Source organism: Sphaerodactylus townsendi, linkage group LG01 (genome assembly GCF_021028975.2).
Source record: "Sphaerodactylus townsendi isolate TG3544 linkage group LG01, MPM_Stown_v2.3, whole genome shotgun sequence".
In the NCBI taxonomy this organism is placed as follows: Eukaryota; Metazoa; Chordata; class Lepidosauria; order Squamata; family Sphaerodactylidae; genus Sphaerodactylus; species Sphaerodactylus townsendi.
Window position 1 is genome coordinate 39,287,785 of NC_059425.1, and position 17,044 is coordinate 39,304,828.

Sequence of the window (17,044 nt, forward strand, 5' to 3'; positions counted from 1 at the left end):
GAGAATCGCTGCAGCATTCACCCTAGCTTTGTTCTCTCTGCTCTGTTTGCTGTGAGGACCCAAAGATAGGTTGTAACTGAATAGGAGCCCTTAGATATTCAAACTGACTTATTTGCTCTAGGACATGGTTGTTCACTTTCCAGCTACATTTACACCTAGATTTTGCAAAGATCATGACTTTGGACTTGTCATAGTTAAGCGTCAGCTTATTTACATGACAGTATTCTGCACTGCAGTTTAGTAGGCGTTTTAAGCCTACTTGGGAATATGACAAGAGAACAGCGTCGTCTGCATAAAGCAGGGTGGATATATGCAGCAAACCTAAGCGTGGCGGATGGCCATCAATTTTATTTATCTATTTATAATTTATACCCCACCTTTCTCCCCAACTGGGACCCAACACTGTTCTCCTTTCCTCCATTTTATCCTCACAACAGCCCTGTGAGGTAGGCTACCTGACCCTAGTTCATGCAGCAAGCTTCCAAGGCTGAGTGGGAATTCAACCCTAGATCTCCCAAACCCTAGTCAACACTCCAGCCACTGCCTTGGCTCTTGTAATTCCTAGTTTTCAACCTGTAAATTCAAATTTCATCACAACAAAAAGTATAAAGAAATCCAATTGTTAATTTATATGTGGACTTTAAACACTTCTATCACACTACGATGTTCTTGAGGAAAGTCACAATGAAGCATAAAATGCACACGAAATAAAAAATCAGTAAGCAGCAAGACATGGGGAGGGAAGGTGTTACGGAACAGCCTGATTTCTTACGATCTCAGAAGCTGAGCAGGGTCAGTACTTGGAAGGGAGACCACCAAGAATAGCTCTGCAGAGGCAAGCAATGGCAAAACATCTCTGTTTCTCACTTGCCTTGAAAGCCCCTTGTTGGGGTCCCCATAAATCGGCAGCAACTTGACAGCACTTAAGTACATACTTAAGCAGTGAGGCGGCTGATCTGCTAGAGAAGGACAGTATTTTAATGCCACTCCCTTTCTGACCATTAGTCTGTAACTGCTGCCCTACATATTACAGCCTTTTCTGAAATCTGACAATGATATCTCCTGGGAAATCTCTAATGAGCCTCCCTCTAGCAGCCAGGATAGGACCAAAGAGCATGTGGCCACTGCCCTCTGAGGACTGTCTCCTGTCCCAACCATTCCATGCTGCTGCATTACAGGAAGAGGTGAGACAGAAGGACTGTCATCCAGAAATCAGCTGTAGTCCCAAGAGACCTCCCCCCACAAACTGGAGATTGGAGAGGGAGCAGAACGAAGGCTTCTCCAGATTCTGGTTTGTGCTAGGGTTGGGGGGAGTGTTTTGTTTCTTAAAGGAAAACTTTGAGAACTTCCTTCCAGAGTAGGAACTTCTACCTCCTCATCCAGTCCCTTGCCATGCCCTACCTTGATGTCTGCCCAGAAGAACCAATCAGACAGCAGTAAGAGGGGGAGCCCTTGCCTCTCATAATTCATAGTCTTTCTGTCTCTCTGCTGCTTGGCCCAGATGCTGCTCTTGGTTCTCTATATGCACATGGACTTGCTGGAAAAGCACATTTCACAACAGCCCATGTTAAAGAGGAAGAATAAAAATTATAAATCGAAGCCAGATGTGTAATAAGAGTAGCGGGGAAAATGGTATTCTTAGGCATGGCGCTGCTGCATGAACACTGCTACACCTGTGTAATATTACATCACAGACCCTTACTGTGGAAGGGCAATTACACAAGGGTATGTAGAGAGCAGTAAAAACCACAACAATCTTAGAGAGATTGTCCCAGAGGTTTCTGTGTTATTTATGATGATCTCCTGTTCCTGGTTGGGACAGACTGGCTGAGCATCTGGCAGTAGGTCCTCTGCCAGGATGTAGCCTTGGCTGATGTCCCATCATGCCAATCCTTGATGTTAGCCCTGAATTTTTTCCCATCCACAAGGATCAGTTTGAAGAATATCTAACTTCCTCTGGAGCCATTATATTTTTGCTTCTTCTTTGCTATGGGAAGAAATAAGTACTGCTTTTATCTCTGGCAGCTGACAAGGCTATCTCTAGGCAGGGACTAAAGGCAGTTTGCTACCAATACGTAGGACTCTCCTTTGAAGGTAGCTCCTCCTCAGGTGTGGGAAAAAGAAAACCAAATGGTCCAATGAGGAAATGCTCCAGAATGTTGGAAGACAGCTGTGGGGCATGGGATGGGGATAGAGAAACTAACCTGTTTCTTCTAAAAGCTTACAGTATTATAGTGGTGGAAAATGCCAACATGTCACAACTGACTTATGGTGACCAATTGTGGAGTTTTCAAGGCAAGAGACAATCAGAGATGGTTTGCCACTGACTTCCTCTGCCCAGCAACCCTGAACTTCTTTAGTAGTTTTGCATCCAAGTACTAACCAGAACTGACCCTGCTTAGCTTCCAAAAGCTGATGAGATCAGGCTAGCCTGGGCTATCCCGGTCAGGGCTTATTGTATTGTAGAGAGGGAGATTTCTGTGTATGTGCAGATAAACTGCAAGTGTTTAAATTTCCAAATAACCCACCCCTCTTCAATTAATCCTATTTGAAAAAGGTATGACATGTGAGTGCCTCTCTGCCAGCTATCTCTGTAAGGTAGGCCACCTTGGCTCCATAGGAAACCCCACCTTGCCTGCCCTTCTGGAACAAAAGACACAACACTGGCTTCTGTTCATAAACTCTTTCCTTCCATCAGGCAATTAACAGCATTCCTGCAAACTTGAGCCCCTGTATCACATCAACCTCCTCCCTCTTTCCCTGCCTCCCTTTTATCCTTCTCAGGAGGTTCCCTCTCTCCCGGGAGCTCCTTGACCCAGCCTGCTAGTGGCTGGCAAGTTGTCTACTAAGCCCTGCTGGCCTGGGACTGACTCTTCAGCTTTCCTGTCCCTGCTCTTTGATTACAGCCTGGCTGGGATTATGCTGGCCCTGCCCACTCTCTACGACTGATGCGAACTGCTGACTGCAGCTTGGCTAGGGCTATGTTGCCTCCACCCTTTCTCTGAAACTGCTCAGGCTGGCTCTTGCTGCGCAGGCCTCCTGCCATTTCTCTGCTGTTCTTCCCAGCTTCGTGCTTCCTACAATTCCCTGCTCCTTTTGGTAAGTCCAAGGGCAAGGCTGCTAATTCTGGGGTGCTCCAGGATCCCTGAATGGGCATTTGTGAAAAAGAGGGGAGTGGAATAGGTTGCCAAGTGCTGGGAGGCAGCCCCACCCTGGACACCATATTTGCAATGCATTTCTGAGTCAGATAGCATAAAAGCACACACTCATCTTCTTCCATTATTGTCCTCAGTCAACAGCATACCCCCAACAACTGTTAGTGGCTGGCCTCCGTAGATTTGGTGTTATATGTATTTGTGTGTTTGAATGTTTTTATTGAATTGTTTAAATATTTTCTATGTTCTTTATTTTAAATGCTGTTTTAATGTTTAAAACATTGTAATGTTTTGATGTTCCCTGTCTTGGGGACTGTATTTGAGTGGGAAAGTGGCATATAAATATTTTAAAGACATAAAATAATAAATACTGGTAATATGAAATTACATGGAATATCAGCACAGTCTGAGCTTGCCTTCTTACAGAAACATTAGCTTACCAAGAGAAAGAGGGAAACATAGAGTGCAAAGATGTCAAGTCACAAATTTTGTTTTGCTAGCCATCATCAGGGGAGACAGGAAGAGGAGACAGGGCATGGCTATTTTCAATCCTGGCAATATTATCCTAAGTCATTCCTAGCTCTAGCCTAAGTACCTCCAGATAGATAATGTGCAATATAGGAAAACCATGCCAAATAAATGTCAGAGAAGATAGGTGAATAGCCTATGATGCACACAATCATGTATTTGTTTGTTTGTTTGTTTATCTGAAAAAGATTTTGAAAACCTGGCCTAATCCATTAAGGAAATATAGAGACTCACTAGATGGAAACAGTTACAAAAGCTACACTGAAACAATTGCTATGGATCCTATTGCGATATAACTAGCAGCAGAATTTTAAAGTCTCCACATTTTAAAAAAGTAAACATGCCAGTCGCAAAAGCATAAATCACATTAGACTCAAGTCCTTGGCCAGTGACAGTGGGATGACTTGGACCAAATTGTCAGTATTGATGTATCCTAAATGAAGTTAATTTGCCCAAGCCACTAGGCAAGTGATTCAAATTCAGGTAATTGTTGTCACTGAGCCATGAATCCCTGTTAATGAAGGTATCCGAACCTTCTAATTATGGCTGCTGAGTTTCAGTGGATCTCAAATATGGGATGATCAACAACAGCACTCCTGGGGTCAATTTGATCTCCAAGCAGTGGCCTACAACAGGGCTGCCAGAAGCAGAGGTCTGCAACCTGCGGCTCTCCAGATGTTCATGGACTACAAATCCCATCAGTCCTTGCCGCATGGCTTGCAGACCCCTGAATGCAGAGATAGACCATTCCATTGAAATCAATGAACTTTCACGGGTGTATAACTCTGTATGCAATAGCCTTCTAATGAGTGGTTAGCTTTCACCATAGACATTATTGTTACAGTAAAGCGTTTCCCAGTCATGTAGCACAAAGGCATAGCATCATACACTCATATCTACAGATTACGTACAAAATAAAAAACAGAAGTGTCATAAAGAGTAGAGTCTCTGTATTATCTTCTGAAGAAAACTGTTGTCATTGTTTTTCTTTTTCATAGAGTGAGACCTTTATGTTTGGTAGGGCGATCACAACTTTATAAGGATTTTCAAGGACCAGAGCCAGTCCATGAATTGGTTGTGTTTTATATCAGATGGATAGATTAGCCTCCTCCTTTTAGCTCATCAGAACCATCCACTAATTTCCATTGGATGTTTGCCAGGGAAAGAAGGATAGAGATTTGCAGATCAGGGACTAGGACCACAGGAAGTTCTTGGAGGAAAATGTTGTTTGGGCACAGAGCCACCGGTAATCTTCTGGTATGAGTTTAATCTGTTTCCAGTTCCCTGCGCTCTGGATGGCCTTTAAACATCACAAATTGATTGCTGCATGCGAATTGTAGGACACATTGTAAACAATGTAGAGCAGAGATTGCTCACAAATACATTGTAGCCTATAATTACAACTCCTTCTGGATAGATTATACATCCACACTGTATCTTCACTGTAAGGATTAAAGAATTTTATGAAACATATAATGGAAGTTTTGGGTACTTGGATAAAGAACAAGACTAACAGCCCAATCCAGAGTTGATGTGCAGCGGGGGACAGTGACACTCTTTCACTGCCCTGCTCCCTCCAAAGGGCTTTCCCGTGATATGGGAAGCTCAAAAAAGTTAAAACAAAGCCAAAAAAACCTCCCTGAATTCTCCCATGAGGGAGAATAGAGATACACCATCTCTGCCAGTGGCTCCACCAGCACATGGGGGGTCGTTCAAGCACTGGGTCAGCCCCGCCACCTGGCCAACCCCTGGTCACACCAGCACAATGTTTAGTGCTGGTGGGCCTGGGCAAAAGATGACGCTTCCAGGTTGGGCACTGCAGAGCTGTGCCATGCCTGATCACCCAGGTAAGTTGCGCCTCGGCCAGTGCATTTGCCCCTTGCACCAGCAGAATTGGCACTCACACTGGCGCACGGGTGCACCAGCTCTAGAGAAGAGCTGTTACCATATCTTTTAATTATAGGATTGCCAATTGTGGGCTGGGAAATCCCTGGAGATGGAGCTCAGGGAGGATGGGGTATGGGTGAGTGGGATCTCAGCAAGGAATAATGCTATAGAGTCCACCTTCCAGTCTGGAGATCACTTATAATTCCAAGAGATCTCCAGAGCCCATATGGAGTTTAGCAACCTTGTCTAGTATTAACCTCAGAGCAAGTATATGCATGTCACAACCAGACTTAAATCTTTGCTCCGTCCACTGAGTAAATAATTTCTTCAGTAAAGTAAAAAGTATCAGTAAAGTAAAAAAAATCAGTGACCCAATTTGGAAATAATCGCGATGGAAAATTTAAAATTAAATGGCAGTTACCTGCTCTGAGAGTATGAATTTATTAGTAATAAACACAAACAAGGTAGATATACAAACTTTCTATAAATATAACTGTTTTGTCACTGCACAAGTTATATTTTTGCTTTGTCATTTCAAACACATCCATTTTAAACAAAAAGAACACTTTAACAAAAATCAGTTGTTACAGGATCTTTGTCCTAAAACTGCAAGAAAGGTCTCAAGAAAAGTCTGACAACACCTCTTTCAAAAGCTGTAAATCTCTAAAATGAATGTAGGGATTCCAAAGCCTGGATTTACAGCTTATTTATGCTATCTGTTATTTATTTGTGCTATTTTATTATGTAAAAAGTGGAATTTAAATTTTAAAGCAAATGTGGGAGTTTCATGTCCAGAGGTTTTCCCCACAACGTGTGTGAGAGAGAGGAAAAGGGGATATGCAAGAATACCAGTTCACTCATGGGGCTTCTTGCAGGATTTTTCCATAACTCTACTGGACCATTTCCAAACATATCAGCAGGGGAAAGTTACTATGTCTTCTGGTTCTCATAAGAAATATCCAGTGGGTAACCTCATTTTGAAATTCTTCTGGTTGGGAAAATCATAGTAAAAAGATCTGCATCTCAGTAAAAAGTTTACAGGCATGTATTTCTGAAGCAAGTTAAATCTAGGAACTCCTTCCTCTAAACACACCACTCATTCCTAACTTTGTCTTAAATTTATAAACCATTTAAGAGCACCACCTTAAAGATGCATTTCATGGAAACCATGAAGAATATAATCCTTATCAATGACTCTCCACCTACACTACAGTAGAAACTGTTAATAACTACTACACTCTGACAGCTGACAATTGCAAAATTAAGCCAGTTCTAAAAATGATTGCAAGACCAGGACTGTTCTAGCATAGGAAGTTTCCATTTCAAATATGAAATCAGCCATGAACCTAACTAGATGGATCAGACAAGTGCCTTTCTTTCAACCTCAGTCTTTCAACTTGTACTAACAGCATCCTACTTTACAGGGCTGCTGTTCAGATTACAGTGATACCACAATTTGCATTGATCAGAACACCTTAAAGTCCTATACAAATGCCAAACATTAATATCATTTTGTGTACACATGTGTGCCTTTACAGTGCATACTCTTTAACAAATTATTCCACAGAATATGAAGCATTACACTTCTGTCCAGGCTTATATATTTTAAAAGTTATGTAGATAAAACGCTGACCAACACTGTAATAGTGCATGCACAATTCAAATTCAAGTAGTGTATTTAGGGTATTATTTGCAACTTCTCCTAAACTGCTGGTTCATATATTCACCAAGTCACAGGATATATTTGGATGTTAAGATATAAACCAGAGTTTGTTGAAATAACAGTAGCTGCTGCAATGAACTCTGATTATTTGTAAATAAATCCCAGTTTGGCTGCATCATGTCTCTCTCCCACCTCCCAGCCAAGAAGACCTGGCCTTGTGGTTGAAAAGAAAGGTGCTTGGTTTGTGAATTCAGATATCTGTGGTTAACAAACGAGCTGCAAATCCTCATTTGAAATCGTTGTATGATGCCCCTGGTCTGGTGGACCATCTGTATCCAGGCAATGCAACTAACCATGGCTTGATGAAACCATTATTTACAAACCTCAATTTGCTATGAAGTCTGAATGCAGTCAAGCTCTAGTCACAATGGTCACTTCTACAACTTCTCAGCAAACAAGGCTGCCTGGATTGTGCCCTGTTATGGCATGTTTAGACACAGATCAGAATACTTTTTCCTGGACTGTACCACTTTAGCTAACAGGTGAGGAGTTGAATATTTGGACAAAACAACCTCTTGCATGTAGAAAACGAGTATATCAAGGGATAATATTCCATCTAACCTTTCCCCTGGCATGTAATTTCTCTGTGCACAAGAAAGGTCACCCTCCCTTTCATGAGCAGCACTCAAATCTGCAAACCTTCCACTTTCACCATAAAATGGTACCGTCCAGGAAGAGCTGCACAATTTGATTTTGCTGCATGTACAAACTGGGCCATTTTAGAAATAAATATAATGATCTGTTCTCTGCTGCTTCGGATAATTGCTGCTGCCATCATAGGTTTATTTCACTCTAGAGGTTACATGGTACACACAACTGTTCTCAGCTGGGAATTTGCACCTGGTTTCTTCATCAAAATGCTAATGTCCCCAGTGATACTTCCACTCTGATGCCATTCTCAAAAATAAAATTATGAACAATCTTTAGTCTGGAGAGAATCTTTAGATGTATGCTGCCATTATTTTGTTCTCCTCCCACACACATAAATATATGATTCACTGCCCTCCCTCCCAGATTTCAGAAACAAGAAAGGTTGAATTCAACCAGTGTTTTCTACTCAACATCTACTTCCCCTCCTCTCTACATCCTTCATCCAATAGGGCTTTTCCCATACAGGTCCCATGATCCTCAGCACACCATTCTCATTGGTCAAATGAGACACACTCCTCCCTTTTTCACCAGCTGAAAAGCTGGCTAAATCAAACTCAAATACCTTGGCTTGAAAAATAAAACTTTATATTAATCAGTTTCCGATACATAAATGTACTTAGGCATAAAATGGGCTTTTCTGCATTTGATAAGAAGAAGAGTTTGGATGAAGAGTTTGGATTTATATCCCTTCTTTCTCTCCTGTAAGGAGACACAAAGGGGCTTATAATCTCCTTTCCCTTCCCTTCACAACAAACATCCTGTGAGGTGGGTGGGGCTGAGAGAGCTCCAAAGAACTCTGACTCGGCCAAGGTCACCAGCTTGCGTGTGATGGAGTGCACAGGCTAATCTAGTTTCCCAGATAAGCCTCCATAGCTCAAGTGGTAGAGAAGGGAATCAAACCCGGTTCTCCAGATTAGAGTGCACCTGCTCTTAAACACTACGCCACTTCTGCTTTCTAGGAAAAAGCAAAAGAAGATCTAGCCCATGTCCAGTTAAAGGCCCCAAGGAGAACCTGATGGGGACTGATTACACACAAAGGCCACTGTTTTCCTTCGTGTGTAATATACTGCCACTGAACTCCAGAGTTTCATTTCTAGCTATCATGATAGATAGCCACTGATAGTCATTAACTTCTCTAATCCTTTTAAGAAGTCATCTGTGCTATGCCCAAATGTCTCATATCACCAGATATGAAAACCCATGAGAGGTTTCTCTGTTTTTCCATTTCCTGGAACATCTTGTCTATTCATTCAATATTTATAATGCTGAACAATCTTACAATAAAATCACAGACACTTTAGCAGACAATCGAGACAGAAACTGAATATGTGATTTATTGTACTGTAAATAATAGAAGTGCAAGTTCTTTTCACATCTATATGACTAGAGCATGTCAAGGCCAATCCAATGCACCAGTCAAACCTCTCCAAGGGACAACTGCAGAAATACCTGCCATTTTCATGCAAGGCATGGAAAAGGTTTCTGCAGAGCCAGAATCCAGATTTGACAGTTAAGAAAAAGTAGATTTGGCAGATTTGGAAATTTCACAACTATGGAGTTTTTAAATGCACATTAAGCCTGTAAGCATTTACTTAATTTAACACAGAGCATTCAGTGCCCCTTATTAGATCAGTTGATTTAGTATTCACTGTAATGGAGCAGTGTTTTTTCCAAGTCCCTAAAAGAGTCGACAACAGCAATAAAAAACAGAAGCATCTGGTAACATACAAACAAATCTAGCCAGTTGGAAAGCAGGGCAATGTCTTTAAAATGGAGAAATGTGAGTTGCTTTATTTATGTTTCTAAATATTCTCTTCTTAATAGGAACAATTACAGTCAAGAACTGTCAGACAGAAGACAGCCCAATAGTCTCATCAACTGTACATTTCTTTCAGAAATGGCCCTGAGTTCGCTCTATTTCGAGACGCCTCTGCGTAACGTATAGAATCAATTGCACAAAATATGGTTCTGTTTGGTTGCTTAAAGTCATTCAGAGTTTGAAATCTTCATTGGGCGGGGAGGGTGGTGAAATGACAGTTTCCTTCTGGGTAAACTAAAGGGTAAGATAACAGAGGGATGAATTAGGCAGCTGGGCTGTCCTTTCAACAACCAAAAAGCCCTTTTCCCATAACCACCACTAGATTTAATTTACCAGACAACGGTCAGGACTGTGCTCCACAAGCAATAGACACGACATCCTCTCTTCTTTCCCTCCCATCCACAACAACATTCTGGCGAAGGCAACCCCTCCCTAAAGTGGCTACTTCTGTAGTATCAGATTAACGTTTCACAGGCTGGACTCCCTCTGACCGCATTGGAGCTGCAGGGCTGCAACCATATTACTCCCCCCACCCCCATTACAGAGAGCACAAGTAAAGACTGGGATGGGAGTAAGTAAAAAAAATGCCTGTGGTCCCTACAAAGGCACCTGCATGAGGCTGCCTGCCAGGATGGGGGGGGGGGCACAGAAGAGTCTTCCAGCGGTAAAGCAGAGGTGGGACTGATGTCCTGCAGGGTGGGGCTGAGGCCATGCACAGGGGGAATGTGGGATTCACGCAAAATCAGCCCAGAAAGGCACAGAAAGGAGGCTGTCAAAGAGCCACTGCATTGTGCTGCATCATTTTTCCCCAGGCAGAGGGAAGGAGGGGTAAAATTGGGAGGGAAACGGCTTATTTTTAAAAAATGATTAAATAATCCAGACACGTCCGATGTCCTCTTGCATAGTCAGTCGTCCTCCCCCAAACACAGGCACGCTTGTGCCTTTGGGGATAAATGGCTTCCCAGGAGAAACCATACCTGTATATCTGCACATATCCCCCACATCAAATACAGACCTACACACACCCAATGGGGCTGGCGCGGGCGAAGTGAGTGGGGACCACGGACTCTTCCAATGAACGCGATTCGCAGAAAGCACGGGGGGAGGGGGGAGTAAAAACACCTCCTTCCTCGGGTGGCACAAACCTGTTGAAATGTTATGGGAAGGCGGGTGGGGGAGAGCCAGACCGCTCGGCCAAAGGAGATGGGGGGGGCAGCGGAGCGATCGGGCGAGCCACGGGGAAGGAGGGGGCTGCGATCCCGAAGGACCAGCCGGCCACGCCTGTTTTGCAACCCCGCGGTCCGTGATGGGAACCAGCGCCCCGGCGGAGGCTCCCAGGTCTGGCGCGCGGGGTTTGGTCCGACCCAGCCCGCCCCCCCCCCCCCCCCGCGCCGCGGACCAGAGTTTCCCAAGCACGGCCAGCCTTGAGGAGGGGTGGGGGTAGCAAGACTGGAGCCTCGCCCCTCCGCGACGTGATGGTGGGAGGCTTCACCTGCCGAAAAGCCCCAGGGACGCTCCAGGGAAGGAGAGCCGCCCGCGTCCCTTCTCCGCGCGGAAGGGCAGCCCGTCCACAAACGCTGCAGTGCCCCGATCGCTGGCCGGCCCCTTCCCTGCAGTCATTCCCCCACCTTCCCCGCGCAACTCCATCGATCCCATCAACAAATGAATCACACACACACACCCCCCCTTCATCTTCGCGCCCCCGCCCCGGCAAGGAAGGGAACCAGCAGTCAAGGCACTCGCTGCCCTTGACTTTTGCAATTCGGGGCTGGGGGCGGGGGGAGCTCTTACCTCTCCTCGCAGGGATTTGGGGAGGGGGGGAATCCGGTCTCCTTCGCCCTTGTATGCAATGCGGTGCGCTCCCTTTCTCAGCAGTGACGGCGGCGGCGTGGAGGAGGAGGAGGAGGAGGGATGGGTGGGTGATGATGCAGCAAGAGCAAGCGGCAGCCTCGGTGGCAGGCGCGGGCGGGGAACGGAGGGGGCGCCAAGCGAGAGAGAGAAAGCAGCTCCGAGGAGGGGAGCAAAGGAGTGGGCGCCGGGAATCCGCAGCCAGCCAGCCAGCCCGCCGGCCTGCCTGCCCGCCTGCCCCTTCCCCTCCACCGCCCGCCTGCACAGCAACAGCTGCACTGATTCAGACGCGGAGCGAAAAAGGGGGCGGAGTGACGACGCTTCGACAGGCGACCCCGGGCACGTGCATGCGGCGGGAGCGCGCGTCGCACTAGGGGCGCGCGCCTGCAGACAGGGCTGCGGACGTGGAGGGAATCAGGCCTGTTAGGAGAGGGCTGTCAGGGTTGGTAAACCCCTCTCCTCTCCCCCACCCCCCCTTCCTACCCAAGGATCACCCCAAAACCAGCAGGCTCGGCCTCCCAATTAATCTTTTGTCACCATGCCACAGATGCAAGCCCGTAGCCAGAAAATTGTTATGGGGGGGTGGAGAGGAATGTCTATTGGGGGGGAGCATCCATCACTATTTACTATATTTATAGGCCCATTTTCTACTGGAGACTCAAGGTGGATGCATGGTGTGAAGCAACGTAATCAGATAGTGTGGGATCTCTAAAGCAATGCTATGGGACTAGGGTTACAAAAATTCAAAACGTGCAAAAAAGAATCTGACATGGTATGTCAAGCAATGCAGAAAATGGAATCACGAAAAATGAAAACAATGCCATGTAAGATGATGATGGGATGGCATGCGCTGTGGCACTGACTGCAGTCCTGTTCTCTATTAGCTTTGTAAAAATGCCCTCCCAAACATTTTACATAGTTTGCAGAAAAAGAAATGTGGGTGTCTTCTCCAGTTATTGACACCTGAAACTGCAAGTACGTCCTTCTTTTCTCCATAAATTTTCTGCAAAGGAAACAGTTCTGTCGCTCAAAACAGAGTTTTCAAACTAAGAATGCCTTTCATACCATCTGTAGCTAACTGTTCAGTGTTCTCATTTTGTTTGGGGGCAAACATGCTGAGGTTGTGGTTTTCTATACCTCAGACTGGAGAACAAATTAATTTAGTTCGCTAAAAACTCATGGTCTCTGCTACAGTTTTGTGCTTGAAACTTAGCTATTGTTGGGTTATAGTTAGGAACCTGTCCATTTTCTTAAGTTATTAAACTGATGCCAAATGAGACTCCCAACATTCAAGTCACAGTTATAAATTAAAAAAAAGATTTACAAATTGAATACAAAACTAAATCACTATCTCAAGGCTTCTAATAGTGCCATCTAACAAAGGTGTAAGATAAACAACTGCACATAGGCATGTATCTTCTGTGGAATAGCCTTTCTGGGGATATCAGGAAAGCTCCTACATTTTAGTCATTCTGCAAACTATCTAAAGCAGAATGATTCAAGATCGCATTTTTATAAAGACAATAGAACTACATGATAATGGAATAATTCAGGGAGGAGTTCTTATAAAAGCAACAGGACTGTGGATTATATCACAGTATGTCATGTATTATCTGTTTGCTGTATGTATTATCTTGCTCTTACTGCATTGCTTTCTACCTTTGTAATACCATTTCCTGTAATGTTTGAGATATTATGTGTAATGATTTTGCTCTGTTTCAAACTGCTATAATCCTAGTCTTGTTGTATTGTTTATTAGGTAGCTCATCTGATTAATTGCATTGATTTACACCATGCAATCTGTTTTGAGTCTCATTGAGAAAGGTAGACTATAAAGTAAATAAAATGAATAAATAAAATGCATAGTATCAGGCTGTGAGTAGGATTCTTTTCTAAGTGAACACGCACACATCAAGCGACAGTGGCATGATCCCTGAGCTGCCCACAGGTAAGGGATCCTTTCCAGCAACTTTCCACCTTCAGAGAAAAAAAATCACATCCCTGCCCTATGAATAAGATTCCTGTGGGGTCACATAAATTAGCAAAAGATTTATGCTCACTTACATCTGGGCCTGAATGCCTTATTATTTGACTCTTGTCCTGTCAAAAATCATTTCCCCAGCAATAAGAGTTCTTCAGAGTCCTGTTCTCGCTGTATTTTTTTCCCTTTGTTCGGAGTCTGGTACAACATGATTTTTCCCCTTCATTACTTGCAGCTCAATCCAGAGCTGAGGCGGACAGGGACGGCACCACTTGAGTGCTGCTCCTCCCACTCCACAGGACTTTCCTGCGGTGCATGAAGCCCCCCCCCAAGTTTTTTTAAAGAAACCTCCAACTCTCCCATAGGGGAGAATAGAGATATATCATGCAAATCATTGTGTATCTATCTCCTCCAGCAGCTCCTCTGACAAATGGGGGCCAAGAGGAGTCTGGAGGCTGACTAAGGTCAGACTCACAACTCGGCAGGCCCCCAGAACAACAATGTAGCAGCGGACAGCATGCAAGCACTGGTGTGAGGCCAGGCCTTGTGGCTGGGTGTTGCAGGGTGCCACAACAGCTTGGTGCAACAACCCAGCACCAGAGAGGGCATTTACACTGTCCAGAGGCATAGCTGGGCAAAGCTGCGCCTGGGGTGGCCTCCGCATTTTCCACCCCCCATGGGCCCCCACACCGCATCCCACGCCACCACTTACTTTATCCTGCAGGCTTGGGGAATGATGATACATGGGGGTGGCTGCGGCGTGCGGACCCATAGTGGGGCAGAAAATGCAGAGGCTGCTATCCCCCCTCTGCCCCATGGACCGCCTGCTCTGTCAGGCACAGGGGGGTTTCCCTGCTCAGCGCCACAACCATCCCCCCTCTGCCCAACACAGCGCGAGAGCCGGCAGCACAAAGCAAGCCACCGCTGCCATCCCCCCGCTGCTTGCAGGACTCTTCAGCTTTGCTAGCTATTCATTCTGTTTTAGCAAATTGTATAGAGAATTCACACATGGAAAGGTTTATGTCAGGATTCACACCTTTTTGCCTCAACTCTTTCCTTTTCCCTTTATGTAGAGAATATACACTTGAAAGTCTTGCGACAGATTTGACACCAACTCCTAGTGCTGATTGGAGGGGCATGACCAATGATTGATGGGGCACTGCCCCCTTCCCCCCCCCCCCCCATGGTTTTGGGCCTGGCACATGCATTTGCCCCGCCATCTTGCTGGGCAAGGTAGGAATGCAGCAGTCCTGGACACTCATGGGGTGAGTTCCCACAGAACCTGTAAAACTGTGACATAGTTATAACACTGATGTGTAGGCAAGGTTTCTCATGATGATCCTTTATTTGTTTATTTGAAAAATCCTTGTACATAGAAAACTAGAGCGTTAGATGTTTCTCTGTGACATTTAGCTTTGTGTATAGAGTTACAATTGTATAAGGGTTTGTTTGTTTGTTTTGCAAAATGTACTAAGGAGGGCTGCAATTCGAAGGGGGAGTCCCACAAAGGGGTGAGTGTTAAGAAATTAATAAGTTTATTCTGTAGTAGTTTTGAAGATGTACATGAATTTCAGCTGCTTTTACTCTTGTTTGTATATATATAAAACATAGAAACCTATTTGTTTTCCCTAACGGGGCAAACAGCAGCTAATAATGGTTTGGGGGGGGGGGGGACAGCACGATGTTAGATACTTGCTCCCCTCCTATTGACCTTTTAGTTCAAATTGCAATCTCCACAGGTGTTGGTGAGGCAACGCCAGTCGTTTGAAAACCAACCAGGCATTTGAGTAAGCAAGGATTCAGTTGGGTGACATTTTTCATAACATGTAGGTGACTGAGGCTTGGATGCTGTTGGGAAGTGGGGTTTCCCCCCCTCTTCCCTATGGTACCTTGGTGCCTCCATATACATTCTCTTTCCCTCTGTCTTTCCCATGATCTTTTCCAAACCTGCGTAGTGGTGATGTTGATTGGAGCAAAGCAGGAATCTCCTCTGCCCCTTCATGGTTTGTTTGGTTTTTTTTAATTGGCAATTGAATATCAGCCTAACATCATAACACTTTGTCTACAGGTTCTCTGAATTTCCTTCTTCTTTGAATTCCCCTACCTCCTTTCACTGCAGTGATATGGCTTATATCTCAGCAACAGGGGGCTCAATACTTACTTTTACTTTTTTTTAAAGTTAAAGTGTTTAGGATCCAGGAGAGTTCAAATGCCTGCTCTGCCGTGGAAGTTTGCTAGATGACCCTGGGTGAGTCAAAAACTGAAGAGATCAGCACAGTGAAGCCTCAGAAGGTGGCTTAAGTGTACGGTGAGTCTACAGTGGGAACAGACAACACTTCAGATATCCACAGACACAGGCTATTTAGAGCTTTAAAGGTCTGAATTTGGGCCAGAAACCTTTGAGCAACCATGTAATTTCAGAAATAATTTAATGCTCTGTTCCTCAAGAAGTTGCATTCTAGCTTTTCCTGAGTTATTGAAGGGGAGAGTGTTTGCTGAAGGGATAGCCTGATCCTTTCTTTGTTGATTGGAATTAACTCATTTTTAAAGCACATATCCTATCAGCCTGCTATAGAGTTCAGTGATGTAAAATTCTAGTTTTTAATTGTTATGTTTAAATATAGTTTAGTATAGTTTTATGGTGGGTTGGACATTTGTTTTGAAGCTACATACTACCGAATAGGTTTACACATCCATTTTACAGCTGTGTCCTGATTGGGTTTATAATAGTAGACTATGCATGTTTGTACAATATAAAAAATTCATTTTTGTAATTTTTAACCCTAATTTTGATACGGAAAAAGAAGAATGTGCTGTCAAGTCACATCTGACTCATGACAACCCCATCTGTGGGGCATACCAGGTGAAATTTGAGCAGAGATGGTTTGCCATTGCCTTCCTCTTCATATCAACCGCAGTCACTCTTGGTGGCCTCCCATTCAAGTACTAACCATGGCTGACCCAGCTTTATCTTCCAAGCTTTGATGAGCTTCGGCTATTCAGGCTGCTCAATTTAGATTCAGACACTTGAACAAATTGGTGAGGTGTGGGCTTAGACTGAAGTCACGGTGCATAGGATGGCACTGCTGGTGAGCTCCATGGCTCAGCAAGGAGGTGAAGCTGATTCTCACCACTCTAACCACTATACAATTCTGTTTCTCAGAAAAAAATACGTCAGATATGATTTATAATGCATGAACCAGCTCTGTTGCTCATTAGGCTACAGCATATTATATTTTTGGCTTGCTGTCAAATAATCAAAGATGCCAACATGCCACCTACTGATGATCAATGAACAATTCTATAGTTGGGCAATGTTCAAATATGTACTAAACAATGTAAAGCAGATCATTTGGGGGCTGGTGTCAAGTATCTTAGTAGGTGACCATTTTTTTGCTGTCAAGTTACAGCTGACTTATGGTGACCCCATAGGGTTTTCAAGGTGAGAAACG

The 17,044-nt window shown here is 44.4% G+C and overlaps 1 protein-coding gene across 1 annotated transcript in view; it reads right to left on the reverse strand.

Moving 5' to 3' along the window:
* SPTBN1 (spectrin beta, non-erythrocytic 1) overlaps nt 1-11,896 on the reverse strand; it is a 228,288-nt gene extending 216,392 nt beyond the window's left edge. The window contains exon 1 of the mRNA XM_048518642.1: nt 11,555-11,896. The gene's annotated coding sequence lies outside the window, so the exon portion shown is untranslated. The remainder of the gene's footprint in view (nt 1-11,554) is intronic.
* Between the last annotated feature and the right edge of the window lie 5,148 nt (nt 11,897-17,044).